Source organism: Varanus komodoensis, unplaced genomic scaffold (genome assembly GCF_004798865.1).
Source record: "Varanus komodoensis strain SLA01 unplaced genomic scaffold, ASM479886v1 scaffold15, whole genome shotgun sequence".
NCBI classification, from domain to species: Eukaryota; Metazoa; Chordata; class Lepidosauria; order Squamata; family Varanidae; genus Varanus; species Varanus komodoensis.
In genome coordinates this window covers 14,649,570-14,671,492 of record NW_025335440.1, presented here as the reverse complement: position 1 = coordinate 14,671,492, position 21,923 = coordinate 14,649,570, and the positions used below count along the sequence as shown (strand labels likewise).

At 37.3% G+C, this 21,923-nt stretch overlaps 1 protein-coding gene across 12 annotated transcripts in view; it reads right to left on the bottom strand.

Annotated features, from left to right (window-relative positions):
• ZMYND11 (zinc finger MYND-type containing 11) overlaps nt 1–21,923 on the bottom strand; it is a 98,742-nt gene that overhangs the window by 65,020 nt on the left and 11,799 nt on the right. For 8 of the 12 annotated variants that reach the window (XM_044424734.1, XM_044424735.1, XM_044424737.1 and 5 more), the window contains exon 2: nt 8,134–8,203. The exons of 1 other annotated variant lie outside the window; for it this stretch is intronic. The gene's annotated coding sequence lies outside the window, so the exon portion shown is untranslated. Of the gene's footprint in view, nt 1–6,887; nt 7,002–8,133; nt 8,204–17,955; nt 18,059–21,923 lie in introns of all 12 variants that reach the window. 3 more of the 12 variants (XM_044424728.1, XM_044424732.1, XM_044424729.1) reach the window with 2 other exon arrangements.

The following is a 21,923-nucleotide window of genomic DNA, read 5'->3' as shown; positions in this document are numbered from 1 at the left end:
GGGGAAGATCCTAAATAGACCATACATCATTAGGTTTCCATAGGAAAGATTTCACTGGGTGGGAGACAGAGAAGAGTCCTATAGAGAAAGGGTTCTATAAAAGTGAAGGATCCTATAAAAGAAACTGAAAAGGTGGTAATTGAGATTGAGACTATCTGTGCTGGATGGAAACTGCCCTGAAAATGGCTCTGTCCAAGAGACCTTCCTAGAAGCAGGTTGTCTGGGCCTCAAAAAGTTATGTCTGGTCTTGCTCTTGCATTTTACCAGGACTCCTCACCAGAGTTTACATTTGTCAACCAAAGTGAATTTAATCAGTACATTTTATTATTACCAATAATTCCAACATTGCAGCATCCTGGGATGTGCATACAGAATTTTCTTTTCCCAGAAATGTGTACAACTCATTTTTTGCTACTACCAATAAACATGAAATAAATTCTAAATTTGTTGTTCTGGTGCCTTTTGTATGAGCTCTTTACGCCGAATAACCTGAAAATACAGACCGGCATGTCCAAATTACAAGAAAATTCTTAACTTTATTGTGTTTCTCCATTGTTTTCAATTATAGTTTAAATTAGAAGACATACAATAAACTGAGCATTTCATTTAAGAAACAGCAGTAACTAAAACAGCTCACAGCTCCAAAGTGGAAACATGTATTCATCTGCTGTTAATATTTGGCCAACAGCCAAAATGAAACTGCTTGCATCTGCATTGTGCAATGTTTTATTGGCATTTTATATCTACTATAAAACATGTTAAGGGTAATAGGAGACATTTTTACAGTGAAAAAATATAATTCTTTATCCATGAATTCACGTTGTTCATGAACTAACTCCTTGCTGCTTTGAAAACTACTGCAATGGTCATCATCTCATCTTCCTATTTCTTTTTAGACAGCTCTATTTGGTGTGAATTATGGAGACTCTCCCATGATAATACGGAATGCAGTTTAACAGCCAGAAATGAAAACAAAATGGGCAAGAAAATAGAGAGAGGAATTGGGAGCCTGAAAAATTAGGTTATGTGCCGATAAGTGTTTTAAAAGGCCCACCTCCTTTGTCTGTAAGAATTCAACCAATTTGGCCTTGTATTAGAAGATAAAATAACCACTGCAAATGGAATGAGAAGGAAAAAAACGCTAAGACTACAGCTTGCATTGCAAAACAGATGCTGTAGGTGATGGTAAAACATACAAAGAAGCTGTATCTGTAAGTATGTAGATGCTTTGTTTGAGTATACAAGTAGAGTCTGCACAGTGGGATGCCAGCCCGCTAAATAGGCTTGAACTGCGCCAGTGCAAACGGTGACTAGCACCACTGCTGCTGAGGCAAGTGGAGAAGAATCAAACAGCTTGTGAAGAAAGGCGTCCTTCGCTACATATCGCCAGATACTTTGCACTATGTCATAGTGTCTATAAGAATCAGTCCTCATGCATTTATGCCCCTCTTCTCACCTTTTCATCTTCAGTAGACACTTCCTGGTTTGCATCCAATCAGTTTGCTGTTACAACATAATTTGATTGTGGTTTGCAATCCTAGCTTACAGAAAATGCATAAACCATAATTGCCAGTTGGTAACTAATAGCAAACTATAATTTGATCAAACCATCTTAATTAGCCATCATGGTTTGATGTTGGGAAAGAGGAAGGGATCCTTTTCTAATCTCAGCAGAGCTCAATAAAGCCTGCTGCCACGCACAACAGGAGTAAAACCCATGTACCATAATAAAAACACTGGTGTGTCAGCACCAGTGCTTCGTTGTATGAAGATGTTATTTTATGTTTAGCAGCTGTGGGAAATATTAGTATTCACTTATATCACACTAAAATACCTCAAGAGACTGAGATGCTGGTTCCTGATTAATTTCTTAATGGACAAAATTTAATTCTTACCACATTAATATGACACCACATACCAAGTATTAGTTTTTCTTAACAAACACATTATTATTGTCCTAACTGGTCAGTCCCAGAGGAGATCAACTCTGACTGCTCTTTAGAAGGCCAGATACTGAAGATGAAACTCAAATATTTTGGCCACCTAATGAGAAGGAAGGACTCCCTGGAGAAGAGCCTAATGCTGGGAACAATAGATGGCAAAAGAAGAAGGGGACAGCAGAGGATGAAGTGGCTAGATGGAGTCACTGAAGCAGTTGGTGTGAGCTTAAGTGGACTCCAGGGGATAGTGGAGGACAGGAAGGCCTGGAGGAATGTTGTCCAAGGGATCACGATGGGTCGGACATGACTTCGCGACTAACAACGACGACGACGACGACGACGACTATGTTTTCTTTAACAAAGAACCCACAAACATGGAAGCAAGAAACTTTCTAACAAAGGCCAAGACTGTTTAGCTGCTGGGGAGCTAGACAAGCCTCTACAATTAAGTGGCACACAACTCTGTATTACTGAAGTGCTAGGCTTATGAGAGAACAGGGGTGAATACACTATTGAATACAAAAAATTCTCTCAACACTTTCAGCATTTTACACAGTGCTAAAGGGTAATAAAAATAAATAGGAATATAATGCTTTTAGAAATCTCTTTCTAGTACTTGTAACTGCAAAGGTACTTCTATATGACCTTTACTGATTGCTCAATAGCTCCTTTTAAATTGTGTTGCTTAGAGAAAGTATTAAAATAGCATCTGAATTACTTTGCATGCCAGAACTCTTTGGTGCAATTCCTGCCATTTCCAGTTGAGAAACACCCAGACTATTGGTAACAGCAGGATCAGAAAGCACTGGGTTCAAATGGACTAACTGTTTGGCTCAGTGTAAGCCAGTCGTGTAACATGTAAAAACAACTCTGCCAATTTTTGCCTACACTGATTTCTGTTCAGTGGTGACAAAAGCCAGTGTAGTGGACAAAGTGGATGGATTCACATGTAAGGACAAGCCATAGTGGAAAACATGGTGGCATAATTTGTCATACATGTACACCCAGGAACCACAATGAAGTGTGTTATGTTTGGTCTCTGCAGAACCACAGAGAGAAACAGTAGGGTTTTTTTCCCCACGCTTCCCCATGGCTTGTTTTAGTGCATAACCCATAAAGCACGCTACCACATGGTTTCCACTATTCCACCATAGCATTCTGTGCAAATAGCAGCCATGGCTGCAGCGGCTGCCCCTACCTGCACTTGCCGTTGTCCAGATCTGCTTAGCAACTGCTAATTTGCAAACAGCAGCACTCTGGCTGTTGTGTGCTCCTTTTTCCACATGTTGCCTCCAGATGCCCACCTGCAGGTTTGGGATTGTAGTAGCAGCAAGGCATTGTGCCACGCCACCTCCAGCAGCAGCAACCTTGGAAATAGCTATTCTTGGCACTCCTGTCCGGTCACTGAAGGTTGCTCAAGTGGTATCTGGAACCTGCTTAGTGTTTTGTCTAGTAGTGCAGCCAAGGCTGTCCTTGCAAAAGTTGCTCTACACTAATGGATATAGATAGGAAGATATTTGTCTGATACAAACATAAACTGGTCTTAGAAGCTATTACATACTCATTTATTTGAAAGTAAATCCAGCTCAGGAAGGTTGGATTTGAACAGAGCTGCTTTGGATTGCAGTGAAGTAAAGATTCTCATGTTTCAAAAGATGTGGAAAATACTCAAGCACCAATGCCTCTGACAACATATATTCAGTATTACCACATACGTAGGATCTAAGACTAAGACCTTTTGATCTGCAAGAAATCACATGAGCACACATGTATCCTTGGCACCCCACCTTTTTCAACAGGTGCCAGGTCTTATACTAGTATTTTTTCTCAACCTCCATGCAATTGATATCAACTTGTATTGACCTTCTCTTACTGTAAAATACAGAGAAAATTCACATCCTATATTTTATTTATTTATTATTTATTTTATTTATTATAGCATTTTTATGCCGCCCCCATCGCAGAAAGTCTCGGGGTGGCTTACAAAGCAGAATAAACAAACTCAGAATGAACATTAAAAATCCGGGGCATCTCGGCAATAGCATAAAACCAATAAATAGAAACAACAATTAACAATTAAAATAGCATTTAAATAAAAAGGTCTTGGCCTGGCTCCGAAAAACAAATAACGACGGCTCCAGGCGGACCTCTCTGGGAAGTGCATTCCATAGATGGGGTGCCACCACAGAGAAGGCCCTACTCCAGGTACTCACCCTCCTAATATCTTCACAGAGGACTCCCGGAGAAGGGACTCCCCCACTGATCTCAGGGGGCGGGAGGGCATATATGGACGCAAGCGCTCCTTTAGATATTCCACATATATTGCCAGGAAAACTCCTTTGCATTACCAATTTTTTATCCCATTGCTTCACATAATTAATCTCTGTCATTAAGACTTATTAAGATTTCATTCATTTTGAATATATTCCATCTTATTTATTTATTTATTTATTTAGAAAACTTCTATGCCGCCCCATTCGCCAAAGCCTCAGGGCGGCTCACAATCATTAACTTAAGTTAGTTCCAATAAAAATAGTTTCTGCTTTCTATTCTGTTCTAATGTATCTTCTTCACTATAAACATCTTACTTAAAAATATTGATAGAAGTGTCTACTGACTTTGTTAGTTTTCTAGAGTAACTCAGTAATCTATAAAACTTGCCTCCTGTACAACTATACCCATATTAATGAAGTCATTTCAATCTATTTATCTGTAGTATCTCTAAAACTTTGCATGTCCAAGCAATTATTATTATTATTATTAGAACATTTCTATGCCGCCCCTTGCCGAAGCCTCGGGGCGGCTTACAACACAATTAATAGATTTAATATGCATAGTTATGTTTAATACAGAGAATGCTCAGGAAGAATGAATGGTATGATATTTACTTTATGCCAGTTATATGTACAACTTTATTCAAAAGTTGTATGTGTATCAGAATTCAAAACTGAAAAATCCAGAATGTAGGGGAAGTAAGGGGGGAATTAATAAAGCAAATGGCCACAATCCAACAATCCTGTTTATCTGTATAAGGGATTTTCTTTCCTCACTCCCTTCCCACCACACCCACAATCCAGTTTGGTTTCAAGAGGTTTCTAAGCTTTCCTGAACTGGGACATTTGAGACATGGAACATGCTACTTATGCTTGGGAAAACTCCAGCTATCCAAACACGTTCAGCTTGTGTATCTTCTGGATTACTGCCAAACATTTGGTGTTGGTCAGGTATTAAACAGAATATTAAGCCACAAGATGAAACTGTTGAAATAAAAATGAGAAAATGATGAAGAGACAAGTACATGATAAACCAGAATTCACTGGCAATGCCTGCACCACTAAGATTAAGTTGGAACTTTTGATGTGCTAACAGTATCTATGTAACCATGCTTTATATATACTAGCCAGATGTAAAAGAAGAGGATAAAATTCAGGGCAAGGCTATAGAAAAAACTCCATAAAGCCAACAGAAAAATAAACTTTTACTGATTCTCAGTAAAAATAATATACTTATTTACTTTATATGTTAAAAAATAAAAATGCATACATAAGTGGTATCATAGTCATAACAATTCCTTTTGAAAGCAAATGACTGAGTTCTCAAAGAATAGTAATTACTATCATCTATAAGAGTAGACATACTGGATCTCTGTTAACCACTTTTAACAGCCTACCATGTGTAAGAAAAGCTGCCCAGACTTTCATATTTTAATTCTGCCCAAAGCAGCATTTTTCATGATATATGTAAACACTCCTATTGGAATACTTATCAAATATTCTCCAAGGCAAAGAAGAGGTTCTAGGCTGTATCAAAGGTTATTTGTCTGGTGATAGAATTTTGAATTAAACAGAACATACACAGGGGTACAAATCTAGACCTTGCAAATGATAAGCCCAGTTTCACTTCTCCGTTTTTCTCAATCATCTTAAATAAGTTAGATTATGCTTTGCATACAAGAAGCCCTAGGTTCAACCCAGGAAAAACTCCAGTTAGCTCCATGTGAAACTCCTTTCTGAAATCCTAGAGAATCACTAGCTATTCAGGGTAGAACATACCAAGCTAGATAGACCAATGGCTTCCCTTCCCGTATAAGGCAACTTCCTATGTTCCTGTTCTGATCTCACAAGCCTAAGTTTTTGTGAAGATAAGCTATCACTCTGACTTTCTTGGAAACAGGATGAGAAATAAAACATTATTTGTATAGCTTCAAACAGTAATTCTGTGAATAACTTAAAACATAAAAGTTCAACTTATTGAGATAATGCCTGAAGACCACTCAGTTCAATCAGCTGAACAAATGCAGGGACATCAATCCACCAAACTCACAGTAAATACAAATCACACAATACTTTTGGATTCATAGATGATGCTAAAAAACCCTTGGTAGTTCATAATCTATAATGATATATTTCTATTACATCCATTATAAAAAGTAAAGATAGTAATGTTGCCCATAAGCAAAATTTCAAACCTTTATTAATGCAATACGTTACTAGGTCAACTAAAAGATCACTAAAACAGTGCAAACTTTTGAAATGTTCAGATCTCATCCTCAGGCAAGATGTCACAAAAGCAGGGTTTGGAAGGAGGGGAAGAGAAACACCTTACATTATTTAAATCATGGTATTTGAGCAATCATAATATTGAGGCTAATGAGTCTGCAAACATTCAAATAAATCTTTTAATGGATGATATGATGGTTTCAGGTTCCACTTAGAGCTGCCCTGAGGGCTGCTAGGATGAAGAAAGGCTGGTGAGTTTAATCCCACATTTTTGAAAATATAAAATCAGTTTATTCAGAACTGTTTCCATCTTGGGTGAAGTACACACATTCTTTTAGCAGTAGCAAGAGAGAGAAAATATGTTGTCTTTATACTAAGAAAACTGTGAATGATTTTACATGATGTACTAGGTAACAAAATCAATAGAAGCCAAATTAATTAGTTTTACCTAGCAAGAGAATCAACACAGTCTTCCTAAGCATGATTAATGACTGTCATTCCAATAGTCTTTTAAGCAGATGTACACACATCAGTGTACAGCAGAGTTTATGTGATTTCCTTCCTAAAAAAAAAACAAAAAAAACTTCTGATGATCTGTAAATTTTAAGAATACTTAACAGTATTCAAAAGAGGCTTTTGAGATGGAAAAAAAAATCAATGGCCTGCTCTCCATTAAGAACTTACTATGCAACACAACATAAAACAAACTTTAACTATGTGACAAGTTAGAGAAAGGCAATTCACATTCCCTTGATACAACTAAAAAGCAGGCATCAGTCAACATACAAAATGGTACTTGGAAGAACATAGTTTTAGCTCTAGTATTTCAATTAAAAAAATAATAGCATTTTGAAAACATGTCTTGTGGACACAAGGGCAGAAAACTTCCTTACCTGTGCTTAGTTTTTTTCTTGAGAAAATAACGTAAGTAATCCTTGTTGTTTTATGGCAACTGAATAAACCACGGAAAACCTAGTCTAGTGTTTTTTCTGCTTCTTCAAATCTTTGAAGATCCAGCCCACAATGTATTGGCAAACACTTAAATATTTGATGTTTTTATAATCTGGTACAGTTATTTTCCCATGGTTTTAACTATGGAAATTTTCAGTCTACTTCTATCAATTACATTGACAGTAGCATTTCATTCTTTATATGATGGTCCTTATATGTAGTTTTTGCAAGTTTTTACTTCAGTGTATTGTTTACTTTATAATATTCACTGACTTGGATGACTGTTCTTCTATTATTGTATACTAAATATTGTACTGTACAGAATAGGATATGCATTTTTAGCTACCTAGTTGTATGTCCTACAGGATCTCACTGTCTATTATTATTATTACAACTGCCATCCTGCTCTTTGATGGTACCTATGCTGATTCAAATAAGTGCTTTCTTTAATGAATGTTTATATTATGTTTATGAGGAATATTCTACCAGAATACCATGCCTCTGTTTCCGGAATAGCTGGCTTGTCTCCAGGAACTTGCCTTTGGGGCCACACCAGATTCTTGGCTATACTAGGTTTCTAATCTATATGCTCCCTCCAAACATTGTAGCAAACTGAAAGCTGTCTGCAATCAGCAGATGGATTCTAGCAACTGAGTTTTATATACATATGATTATTTTACACTAATTAAGGGGCAGGTCAAAATAACAAATTAGACAACCAAAACAAGATCAAAAACACCTACTTCAAAGATTGTCAGGGACTTAAGATGATGGAGGTCAAAGATTTATGTAGACTTCAGAGATGCTGTGATACTAGACAGGAACAAGGAGAGGAAAAAATTGAATCAAATGACAGCCATTAATGTTTCAGAATCAAGTAAGCTATCTAAATCAGCAATCACAAGGCTCTAGCATGTTTGCTGTACTTCTGCGCAAACTGCTTCCTTCAATATATATCAATGTTTAATCTGAGCCAGGGTGGCCCAACATGAGCCACATATGGCCCAGAGGCCTTGTTCTGCAACCCACTTGCCACTCAAGAGCCCCCCTGTTCCCCCTCCCCTAGTCTGGATCCCAGCAATGGCATGGGCATGACTGTGATGAGCTCTCACGAGGCCACCATCTTGTCCCAATCTCTTCCTGAGACTCAGGAAGTAAGCGGGTCAGGCTGGCAGCCTCGCAAGAGCTCACCACAGCATGTCCCAAGCTGCTCCAGCTAACAAGCACAGAAGCTTCGTGCCTTTACACTTGTCAGCAGAAGTGGACAGGGCATCCCAGGGAGAGGTCATCGGCTCAAGTTCAAGAGGCTCAGCACACCAATTCCAAGAAGGAAGGAGGGGCTGGGGGAGGTCACATGGGAGCGTTTCTGGATGAGAGAAACAGGGATGGCTATCTCAGAGGAGCAGCCATTGTGCCTGGGCTGTGGTTGGAAGAGGAGCTTATGGAATAGGCAAGGCATGAAAATGATGGCAATCTCTACTACATGCACAGGCATGTGGTAAAATCAGCCACCACAGGTATCACAGCTGTTTATAAACTAGCCCTTCATGAAATTTGTCCAATCTGTTTTCCAAGGCCAACCAGAACCATCTGCACTATTATAAACTGCCTAGAGTGCTTCAGCTACTGAGTAGTATAGAAATGAAATAAACTATCTTCATCATCATTCGAAACAGTGACCATTATCACATCTTGTAGAAGTAATATATCATCAGTTACGTAATGGATGAAGAAAATTTTCAGAGAAATTGTTGCAAACCACCCAGACATTTTTAACTATTAGATGATACAGAAATTAAATAATTAATACCTCCCTTTCTATATATCATTTATTTTAATGGGATAATGTAAAACAATAATAAAACCTGAGCAAACAAAACAAGTCTATCAGTATCTCCTCATGAAACATAAATGGGAATGTCAGTGGATGACCTCAGAAAAACCAGACAGGAACCTTAAAATGGGATTCAGTATGTCTACATCAAGATCAAGCCAAGGGAGGAAGTTGCAGGGAGATCAGCCAGACCAGTAAAGGACTATGACAGACCCTACAGTGCTACAGCCTGTCCATTCTCCACAAAAGCTTCCAGAACAGCCATGCTCACACATCTAAACAAGAGCCATTGCTGCAACTGCTCACCCCTTGTTCAAGCTACCTTTGTCTGAAGATGTGGCAGCAGAAAGGAAAGAAAAAGTGTCAGAAAGCAATGAGGAAGGTAGGGCAACATGGATGGGGAAGCAGCTGGGAGACAGGATGTGACGTGCTTGCAGAAGAGGCACAGGTCTCAGGGGCACCACCAGCAAACCTGGCTTCCCAAGAGCCATGCCAGAAGCCACTGAGCTGAAGACTTGAGGAGTGGGCAGCACTGAAATCAGGGAGACAGAGGCTTGGGGTATGGGAGCTACCCAATGTAATGAGAGGTGGGAGGAGGAACTAGAAAGTATTCTGAGGGGAGCTCCTGCTAATTCCCCTGCAGAAGTTGGGAACTGAGGGCACTTCTGAGGAAGGAGATGCTCCTTGCCCTAAAGGTACATTAGGCAAAAAAAAATTAAATTGGAGCAAAGCCTCCTTTTCTCCTTTGTTAAAGTGCCTTGAGCCCAGCTGCTGCCTGTACTTTAAAGCCTTCAGTGTTCATTTGGGTGTGATCCTGCATATGCAGGAAATGGAGCAAGGAGGGTTTGACATTCCCCTACCTCTGGAACAGTCATAATATGATAAATAAATGTTCATAAGCAGGGTATCAAAATTATTTTGTATGGTGCACGAATGAAGCATTCATATCACACTTCCATAGCACTTTAATACCTCACTAACAACCTACAGCAGCATCAACAGTATCATCCACCCACTGTGCTGTACTAGTAGAATGTCCTGGCACAAGTCACACATTAAAGTGCCACACTGATACAGTAGGAATTCTGTCCCCACCTGCCGATTTCTGTTTGTACAGAAAGCTGCAGCATTGAGCATTTTGCTTTTCAGCAGCTCTAAGATGCTTCTCAGACTTGAAATTGCTGCTGTCATGCAAAGAAGCACTGAAGAAAATGTTAATGTTTTCATACTGTGTAATACAGAAAACTACAATTACTCTAGTATCAAAATGAAGTTAGAGAAACCAAGACTACATGCAAGTGCAAAAGATGGTGACAGAATGTGAAATGAAACCTTTCTTTTACTCCAAAAGAAAAGCAGTTCAACAAAGGAATAAGAACAGTTTCCTGTTTCAAACAACTCCTAAGGGAAATGGTAAATTATGCTGCTTGCAATAGATCATCACCTTACCAAATTATAATTTAGCATCTTTGGTTTGTTGTAGGAAAGCATTTCATCCCGTTGCCAAGTCTATCCTATTCCCCATGGAGGTGGCTTCTTAAAACAGCTGTCCAGCACTGCAGCAGACAACCTTATTGTCTGATGCTCATGTACCTTAGGATCTGCTTTAGTGTGCCAACAGAGCTGCATATCCTAAAGCTTCTTTCTCCAAGGAAGGGAATGTTGCTTCACATAACCAGCGAGAGAGAGGAAGGAGGGATACTCCCAGATGCAAGAGAGTGGAAGAGGAAGCACTTTTGTCTGCCTTGTGCAGAAGAACAGAGGTTTCTTCCCTGCTTTGTACCATAGCCATTTATTTGGAGGGAGATCCTATTGGGTTATATATTGGACAGCATAGCAAACATGTGGCTAGACTTACAACTAAATGTGCCTTTGGGGGCGATTTTGACAGCTTCTGTATTTAGAAGGATCTATTTTTGTGAGTGTATGGGAAACAGAGGTGGGTGGGTGGGTGGGGGTGTGTGTGAGAGAGAATTTGTACAGAGATGGTATGATAAAAAGGAAGAAACACTGTACAGCTATGATTTTTCATACAGTCCACAGTTCCAGAATGAAGCAGGAAAACAGTAGATGAAGATGTTCCCGACATGCCATGCACTGCTTTTTATTGTTATATGAAACTGTTTTCCTACTGATTGCAAGCTGCTCTGAGGCTATTTCTTGATAGAAAAACAGCACATATGTGTTGAAATAAAATGTTCAAGAACCTTGAGGAGGAGAAAAAGGTAGCTGACGTCTTAAGAATCCTGACTAGGACCATGATCATAGACACATTCATATGAAAGCAAATCCTACCGACTTCAGTTGTTTGTTACTTTTAAAAAATTCTTAAAAAGGAAATGTGAAGTAATTGAATCTGACAATCCAAATAGATCCATTAATGGTAGAACTGAGATAGAAAATATGCAGTATACGCTATGAGGAGAGTACTGAATTGTTCAAGCAATGGCACACACATGCATCCCTTTGTGCCTTATATCTGGCTATGTATTTAATCTCTGACCCATGGTGAAGGCAGCAACACAGTGCAGGATATGCAGGCGGGAATGCTGGTCTGTCTCTACACAAGAGTCAGGCCCACAGGCCTTCCCATCTTCTGGCTAGGTATGCCACAATCTGCTGATGCAACTTGGCTAGCCTTATATTTTATTTTTATTTATTTATTAAAACATTAATAAAGAAACTTGTGCCTCCAGATATTTTGTCCCACAACTCCTATAAGCCTCAGCCAGCATGGCCTATGGTCAAAGTTTATGAAATTTTTAGTCTAAAACATCTGAACAACATATCCTATATTAGCTTGGCCAACCTAAATGAGATATAGGCCTCAGCATGAAGACTGGCATGCTAAAAAAGTACGTAAGAATAGTAATTACTGAATACCAAGAACAGCAACCACTACAAGACAAGAAACTTAGGGTAGAATACAAGCACCTGCATAAAAGCATTACAAGCACCTTTGACAGAAGTGAAGAGGGGAAGACCGAATACATTTTTGGACTGCAGTACTTCTCAGTAATATTCAGTGACTAAGATGCTAAAGTGCATGCTGTCTCTCATTTCACACATAACTGAACAAATGGAACGTATCAAACTCACTGCTTCAGAACATTGTGATGGCTATCAGGAAAAGGGTATCTTAAAAGAATTTGTTTCATACAATTCACTTGCATGTTCAGAGACATTCTATCTCTGAATATCATGTACAGAAGAGGGCACACACATCACCATCAAATGAACCTTCACAACTCACAAATGGTAAGCACAGTATACTGGTGAGTTTAATCCAGCATACCAGTTCCTATATCCCTACAAACGCATTCAGCTAAAGCAATCTAGACTGAAACCAAAATGAAGTTCTGGATATAGTTCAGCCATCAGTCAAAGGGTACCTAGTTTGCATATGTTTGCGTTGATGTGCATATGCATGCATATGTGCACATAAGTGTAGATATGTGCCTACATCTTCTGCACCACATCAGATATGTGATTTGTTTCAGCTATGATTACCTGTTTTTAGAAAATAGGAAGCACAATTATAGGCATTTGCCTCCCCTCAACAACTGTAATGTGACAGCACCGATCATTTGTTCAGCAGAAGTAATCTTTGCAGACTGCACACTTATGCAGTTGTTATGAAATACTCTGGACTGAGGCCTTTTTTCCTGGACCATTTCTTGCACAAGTGTAGGTTGTGGTGCCACATGCCATTAGTATTGTTTCTGCCTTCCTTGTGCTTCAAGAATTGTAAGTTTACGACATAGTAGCTGAGTATGCTTGTTTTACTTGTCATCCCATTCTTTCTGCTCTTGTGTAATGTCTCTTAGATCAGCCTCTTCCAAACTGGTACCATCCAGACATTTAGAATTTAAATTTAAAGACTCTGCCGTAAGTATCAGCAAACAAAACCAATGGTCATGAATGCTGGGAGCTGTAGTCCAAAAGATCTGTTATTAATTGTACATCTGAAGGCAGAAACTGTTATTCTACTAATATGTATAAGCTGCTATGGAAACCTTTTTATATATATAAATAATGGAACCATACTACTTTGAATAAATAAGTGGCAACTTCATACCTGTTAAAAGGTAAGCTCCAATGCCAGTATTTTAAATTTATCCATTCTATGTTTATCCCAAGAAGTCCAGGGTAGTGTACAAAGTGCCCGTTATTTTATATTCTCAACTACTCTATGAAGTAGGTATGCTGAAAGACAACTACTAGCTCAAATTTACACACCACACTTTATGGTTAAGTGCAGATTTGAACATGGGTCTCCCTGGTCCTGTACTGACACTGATAAATAGGTAATGCTCTACCAAGGATATCACAAGAGTACTTATGAATAGATCTCCAACACTGCCTGTATCATTTATTCACAGATTTATTTATTTGGCAGCTCAAGTAAGATTGTTTTACTTCCACAGATCCTTCTTGGCCAGGTTCCAGTAACTTTAGTACATAATTATTTCAGTACGGTTTCCTTTTACAAGGTATGTTTGATTTCACTTTTGCTGCATATGGTTGCTTTTAGAACCATATATTTTAGATGTACTTTAAGGTTTTTGATCAACTGCTTGCTTTTAGATGTCATAAGCCATGCTGTATTCTCAAAGATAAATGTGGCACAAATGCATTATTTAAATTGTGCATTGGCTGTTCAACTAGAAGTCTTGTATATGGAATTTATTAATACATGCATACATACATACATACATACATACATGTTTTTCTATATCATCCTCCACAGTCAATTTGGCTCTCAGATAAGAAATACAATAAAATAGCAAAACAATCATAATACATTTCAATAACAACACATTTCAGCAGTCTAGCTCCTGAGCCAACTAAAAAAACAAAAAATAAACAAAACAAACATAAACAACTAAATAACAACCTTAAACAAACAGTGACCTGGCAGGTACATAAAAACAAGTATAATAAATTTTAAATTTGGAATAATTGGAATTATTTTAATTGGAATAATTTTTAATTTGAATCAATGTAACTGAATAAAGTAAGTAAAAATAAAAACTTTTAATTCCTTCCACTGCAATGGAACCAAACACTAACAAACTGCATAACTTTGGCAGAAAGGCTGCCAATCAAAAATTAAAAATACCAAATTTAGAAATTGCCACTAGTATACCACAACAGGAAGAATCATAATGAATTCCATCGATTCTTGATTGTTTTAAGGAGATAGAAAGAACAATAGAAATGTATTGTTTTATTAATCTGCTACTCAATGGGACTTACTCTCTAGAGCATTGGCAAACTTGGTTACAGTAACATCTTTAAGACAAACTGATAAAAGTAATGCTGAAAACAGACCTGAGAGTAAAGTAACAGCGGTATTACAAATACAAGATAAAATTCACTTGCAGGCATAATCTCTGAAATTACATGTAGTTCAAACAAAACAGATAACTTTCAGTTTCTCCTATCTATCATTTGTCTATCATTTTTTCACACATTTGTAATTGTGGGAATATGCACAGCATGTTGTTCCTACTATTATTTAAATCGGGGTCACAACACAATACATTTGAAAGTGGATCGTGGCAATACAGCATGTGAAGAGGAAAGGGCTGTTCTCTGCCAGCAGTAGATGCCATGTATAGATTTGGGACTGCTTAAATCCCATTCACATGCATGCAACACCCATTTAATTAGACCTTTCATCTTGTAGATGCACGTGCAAAGCATGTATCCTTGCTCATGCTCTACTGCTTTGGATCAATCCACTATCATTAAGGAAACGTGCAACCTGGGCAAAAAGCCAAGACACATAGATAGCTGCACAGCTTACTTTCAAAGAAATAGCTTTTCAAGTAGGAAATGACAAAATAAAACTAGATTTGATTTGTAAATGGATTTTGCATTTTCAAATTTCATAAAACTAATCCTGATTTACATATCTAGATTTCTGCTAACATTTTCTTCATATAGTTTCACTTGCTTTTTCAGGTAACTGGCAACAGATAGGAGCAATATGATGAAGCCCACTAGGCCCAGAGGTAGGACTATGGAAGGTAGATCATGTGCTTTAAAAAGAGATGTCCTCGGTTCAGCCCTGGTATTATCTTTGTAGACAATAATGAATTGATGGGCCAACTGTGTAACTTAGGCTGCGATCCTATGTGCATTTACTTAATACTAAGGATCACTTAACTTAATAAGACATATTTCTAATTTGACTTGCATCCACCCATAGGTTAATGGGATAGATAGCAAGAAGATCGGAAATGGTGCTTGCTTCCAGATATATATTTATTTTGCTTATGAAAAGAAACATCTGTGGTAAGTTGTTTGCTTTAAAAAGAAAAATGTCATTATTAAGCAGAAGAAAAGCAATCAACTTTGAGGAAATACATAGGTTTTCCAAACAAAAAATGTCCCGGTAGTTAAATATAAAATGGGAAGGGGAAATATAAATTATAGAAACAAAGTGAGTTGGAAGGGGCCTCCTGGCCCATCTTGTTTGACCCCCAGTTCCAGCAGGATGTGCTCACGTAATCACCAACATGTGATTGTCCAATCTTTCTTTGAACACCCTCACTGATGGGGCCTCAACTACCTCCCTTGGAAGCCCATTCCATATCCTAGGGGTCCTAACCATTAGGAATTATCTCACCAAGCCATTCACAGCTTCCTATTCACAAGAATTGGAATCCACTCACTATATTCATTATTTTTCCCTATTACTATAAACATGTTGAGTGCTGCTTCAATGCTTGTGAGAACTCTTGCTTGCAAACCTTAAAGAATCAGAACTATACCATCTGGTTTCATAACACTCATATAATGTAAACTTAACAGATTTTATTTACTTAAAGCATTTATAGACTTCTAATCAGATTTCAGAACTATGCATATATAACACCTGCAGCTATGAATAGCAAGTAAGATGCATGACATGCACCTGGTGAAGTAAGCTATACGCTGTAAAAGGTTGTAAAAGTTTCACAGTTGTGTTAAGAAAAATGATACATACATTTCAGCTTTAACTGAGATGAAGTGACTTTAGAAGCCATTTTGGATTTTAAATTTCAATTTGTTCAAGCAGTGGTATCATAGGAAACTGATTTAGATTCAAATGTATGCATCATTTAGTGCAATATGGCTAGCAAGTTTGGTTTCATAACGTATTTCATACAAACTTTACATTGCTGCCCACCTTAAATTTCAACTGGCCACTATTTTGTAACTTATACTAATTAAGGCTTCTAAAAATCCTTGGGATGAATGTTAAGCCTAATATTAGTTTACCTTCAATACTTCATAAAATGTAGTAAAACAGCTACAAGGACAAAGATATCCCCTTAAGTAGAAGGTGTCAGTGATCCTAGCTTCCACACTTGGTTTTAGAGTCAATATATCCATATTGGATATGCCAATTACAAGTCAGCCGTTAAACAACATCAACAAGAAACTCTAACATAGAAATTTTTGCTTTCACTCTTTAGTTTGTCCTATTCCAATCACTCCACCTTTAATGGTTACAATTGTATTCTCTGTCTTTCTTTGCTAAAGCATTCTTTCTCCTTTTTACACTGGTAGAGGACTGTCTTGTATGCTTCACCACCTTTTCTTCACCATTATAATCTTCTGAGACTCCACCTGTTCTTTGATACCCATTAGCCTATGCTCCACTTAGCATTTGCCTTTTGTGCACAAGATACTGTATAATTTGGGAAGTGGTTAAGATTTTGCTGTTTTGTGCAGGAAACAGTACTCCACTGCCAAAGAGCAAACATTCATATGCATCTCTATGTAAATAAATAATAGTCATACCCAGTTGAAACTGCAGAAGGAATTTAGAATAACAGAACATAATTACCCAGCCTGGAACCAAGCCAGATCACCATGGCTGACATTCCTGTTCTAGTGAGATCTCTGAAAGTGGAGTGATTATTTACAATGCTTTACATAATTAAATGAGAATATGAGTGAACACTGAAAATAGAATTCAGAAATATATATCACCAATTCATTAGTTACCAGAACTGCAAAATGGTGCCATTTTACTGATTTATCTTTAATAGCACCAGCACCGAAGACCAAAAATACATGAAACAGAGTCAACATTTAAATATACAAGGAAAGTAAAGGATTAACAGTTCATAAAACACGCAGACACACCTGTAATTTGGGAGTTGCTGTAAAAAGTAGTAAATCAACAAGCCTATCATAAGGTTACATTAATTCAGCAGAAAATGGTCACACTAACTACTAGGAATAGTTTTTATTGGATAAAATCCCAGGGATAAAACTGTTTTATTTTATTTATTTATTTTACTAACATGGGGAAAAAACAAATCACTTCTTTTTAATTGTCACATTTTTACAATTTTAATGTTTTCATCAATATAAATTAGATTGCACTGGATTATATATATTAAAGCCTTAGAAATACATTCACATTGTTATTATTTAAATATACTCAGATATCAATTTATTCTTAATTTTGACTTCAAACTTAAAGAAGTCATATATTAACTAATAGTAATATGTATAATGGAATACTTAAGTAGTTAAGAACATTTTGGCAATGAAGTAACATCTACCTCTTAAAGCTGAAATCATGCAGAGCAAATAATAAAGGGGTTAATATCCACAAACTGAAAGTGGCAACCCACGTCTTCCCTGCCCACTGGGTCATGAGATGCCGCAGTATGTCGAGGAGAGTTCTGCAGGAAGTAGCAGTGCTGCTGCCATAAGGACTCACCAGCATGGGTGGAAAAGTGTTTAGTGGCTCAAGTCCGACAAGCATAACTATTATCCATTCTTCAAAAGGTCCAGCTTTTGCTTTTCTCAGAGTTTGAAGTATGCTGGAATGCAAGAAGCTAATTCAATCCAGGGCCTTTCTCATGGTGACACCACAGCATTAAGAATCCTCTTGGGGTTATACTAGGGAAGTACAATCTGCCTCTTATTTCAGAGTGTATTTGCAGTCATTTGGAATTACGGGATCCTACTGGAGGCTTTTTTGGGGGGGTGGGGTCACTTTCTTGCTGTTTCTTTTGTTGGTGTTTCATCATTAAATGAGTGGCTTATCGTTCTTTGTAAGTAGAATGAAAGCCCATCATCAATATTCATTTTGATTTGAATGTACCACTATTTCCCCTCAAGAAATATCTGGCAAGAGTCCCAAAGAATAGACAGAGGAAACATGACACTATAATGTTATTAAAGCTAAGCAGGATTCATCCTGGTTAGTCTTTGATGGAATAATGCCTGGGAACATCACATAAGGTACGAGTTTTCTGACAGTTAGACAGAGATCAAGGGATATAGCCAAAGTCATCATACTTTAAGCCCCATTCATTTCATTGAACCTTCACTAAATAAGACTTTTTTGAGGGGGGGGGGGAGAGTTAAATAACCTTACATTCAATGTTGCTCTTAAGAAAACAAGTTTTTAAAACAAAATCTTAATATAAACACTTCAACATTTACACCTGAATCAATTTTAACCTATTAGTAGTAGTCATATTGTATTCATGCATTTCTTCCCGCTATAAAAAGCAGACTTATACACAAAAAGCATAAATTCATGATTAATATAACAGGGAGAGGTGGGGAATCAATATAAACCATATTCAACATAGTAATACAAATAAAATAATCATTAATGTCATTTTTATCATATTCTCTATTGTGATAAAAGCTTAATGGTTGTGCTTGTGTTTATGAGTATCACCCAAAGTTACATCCTTTACTTCTGCAGTTAAGACTCTTAAGCACTCTTACCTAAACCAGTACCCTCCAGCTATGATGGACTGGGAATGCCCATCATCCCCTAACCATTATGGAAGTCGTAGTGCAACACATCTGGGAAGTTCCAGGTTAAAAAACCAGCTCTTAGGTAACAAGATAAGCAAATACACTTGACACAATCATTGTTTCCTTCCAGCGCCAGGTGAAAACCTTTTAATTGGATGTTTTAATAGATTTATTTTAATAGTGCCTTTATGTGAACTGTTCTATTCCATGTATCAATAATCACCAGAGTTGTCAAGTTGTTGTAACCACCCAGAGAGCCCCATAGGCTCACTGACTAAAGAATTAGAGTCATTTTAACATATCACTTAATTTTATGTTGTAGTCTAATGGACTAGGATCTTGTTTTTCAATGTAATCTTGTTGCAGGTCAATGGGTATCTGTCAGGTCTGATATTTTTATCCAAATTCTGAAACCTGTCAAAACAATACCATTATAGCACAGTATGCATGAAGTTCTAGTCGTAGGCAATAGCCTTGCCCTGCTGTTGTTCCTCAGAAAGTATTATTCAGTTGCATGATGACCTGTATGTTACATTTTGCTATCATGACAACAGCCATCAGAAAACCACTCCTCTATAAATTTGTCTAATACCCCTTGAAAGCAATCTAGACTCCTGGCCATTACCATGTATTGCAACAGGCTCACATTGTATCCAGGACTTTGAATAGCTATTTAATCATTTTTATTTCGATTTTCTACAAGAAAATTGAGGTCAATAACAAGCATTCATCCATAGCCTCATCTAAATTTGGTTATTCTAGGAAACCCTCAATGTGAATCAATAGAAATGTATATACTCACAAAGTCAGTTCAAAAATAACGCAGAGGACAATGAGAATTATAATTATTGTTATTATTATTGAATTGCTACGTTTGGCAAACCGAGACATTCATTAACAGTTCTTTGAAATTCACATCATTTAGCGCAGTTCATTCACTAGCTACCACTTAAGTTGTGATGAGATGAATCCAACATTTCCTATTATTTGCCTCTCTTCACCCAAGTTTACAACTGCTTATAGCGAAGCAAAACATACTTTCAATCCCAACTAACCATAAATACAACATGTAAACTTGCTGTTGGCTTTGAAATTTTAGTTTTTCCCCTCTGAGAAAAACCAACCAATACACATTTTTCCTTTATTTTAAATACCTGTTTTTACTGGCAGGATCCAGAGAGATACTAGAGCACCTGAATACTCTGCATCAAAAGTAAGAAAAAAAATCACAAAACTTGCCCAAGTCTAATGTACACCACCAAGTCTTACTTCTGCTCTCCCTAGCTATCTGATTTAACAGTGAAGAAATAGGGACAGAGCACAAAGGATTTTCTTTCCCATTTATAAATATGAAATTCTTAGAAATTCTTTCTAAGAAGTATTGGTAACGTAACAGAAGGGATCCAGCTTTGCCAGTGGTCACCACTTCCCATAGAACAAAGTCCTTGTGAACCTGCTCACACTGAAATTGCCTAGAGCAGCTTTCCCTAAGTCAGCATCCAAATATTTTGGACTACTATCTCCATGCTGGCTCAGGCTGATGGAATATGAAATCCAAAACATCTAGAGGGCACTAGTTTAGATAAGGCTGAAACCTCTACATGCCTATCATAATTTTCATAAACTTCAGATCAACTACGGAGAAGTATCAGTAAAACTACCAATATTATTCCCTTTTCAGTGCAGAAAGGCATATATTAGTTTGTGTTTCCACAACTTCTGTAAAGCTAATTTTTTCCTATATTTTGAAATGTAACTATTTAATCTTGTAATCCTTCCTATCTAGATATCTCAGGGAAAGTGACAGTATTTAAATAAAATGAAATACAAGGAAATAAAACAGATATTGTTTGACAAATGTTTAAGTTTCCTGCTGAAATCAAAATGACTTAAGCATTTTTGTTTCCTCAGTTTTTTGTAAAGGATTCATACATGTATTTTGATATATTCATAGCAATGAATATATAAGAAATGCATATATATGGAAACAATATATATGTTTTTAGCAATTACACATAAGCTTCAGCAAAAGGAACTTAAATGTATCTTTGATTCCTGTTTTATTTTAATATTGCAATGCTGCCAGAAATCATGCCAGAAACAAGATTTAAAATTGTTGCTGTTATTTAAACCAGGCTGTATTATCTTTAGACCACCACACATTCACATATCACTTTTTGTCTCCCAACAAAAGTATTTCCTTCATGCTACTGTTTGAGATTGTAAGATTATTTGTTATCGTGTAGCTCTCTTTGATTAAAGAAAAGTAAGATCCACCAAAGGTATGGGGCTATTTGTAAGTAGGAGGAATTTTCAAGGGTTATCTTTCCCTTAACCTTAATGACTTTGGACATCACTGTGGCTAAACATGGCAAGAACAAGTTGCAACAAGCCTTGGTCTTGCATGCTCATTCTCTGCACAACTGGGAGGAGATAAAACGCTACTTTGGGTTGCTGTTGAATCATCCAGACGAGTCATGTCTTGTTTGTACACCACACTTAATACTACATACTGTTTTAGGGTTCAGGCAACATGTCAGACTATAGTAAATTGAAATCAGATGCAAACACTTCCGATTGTTTTCTTGCAGCCATAATGGAGGAGATGGAAGTCCAAAACTCACTCTGACTCAGGTGCAATACATTAAAAAAGATTTCCCCAACTTGGTGCCCTCCAGATGTGTTGGACTACAGCTCCCAGCACTGCTCTGTAAGTATGACAAATGGTCAGGGATGATGGAAGCTTTAGTTGTATTTGATTTTGCTGGGAGCCATCCAGAGACTCAATGTGATTGGACGGCCTAGAAATATCCCAAATAAATAAATAAATAGCCTGACATAATCTGGAGAGTACCAAAATGCTTTCCACACACTACACTGTCAGTCTCAGCTGCCACATGAAATATCAAA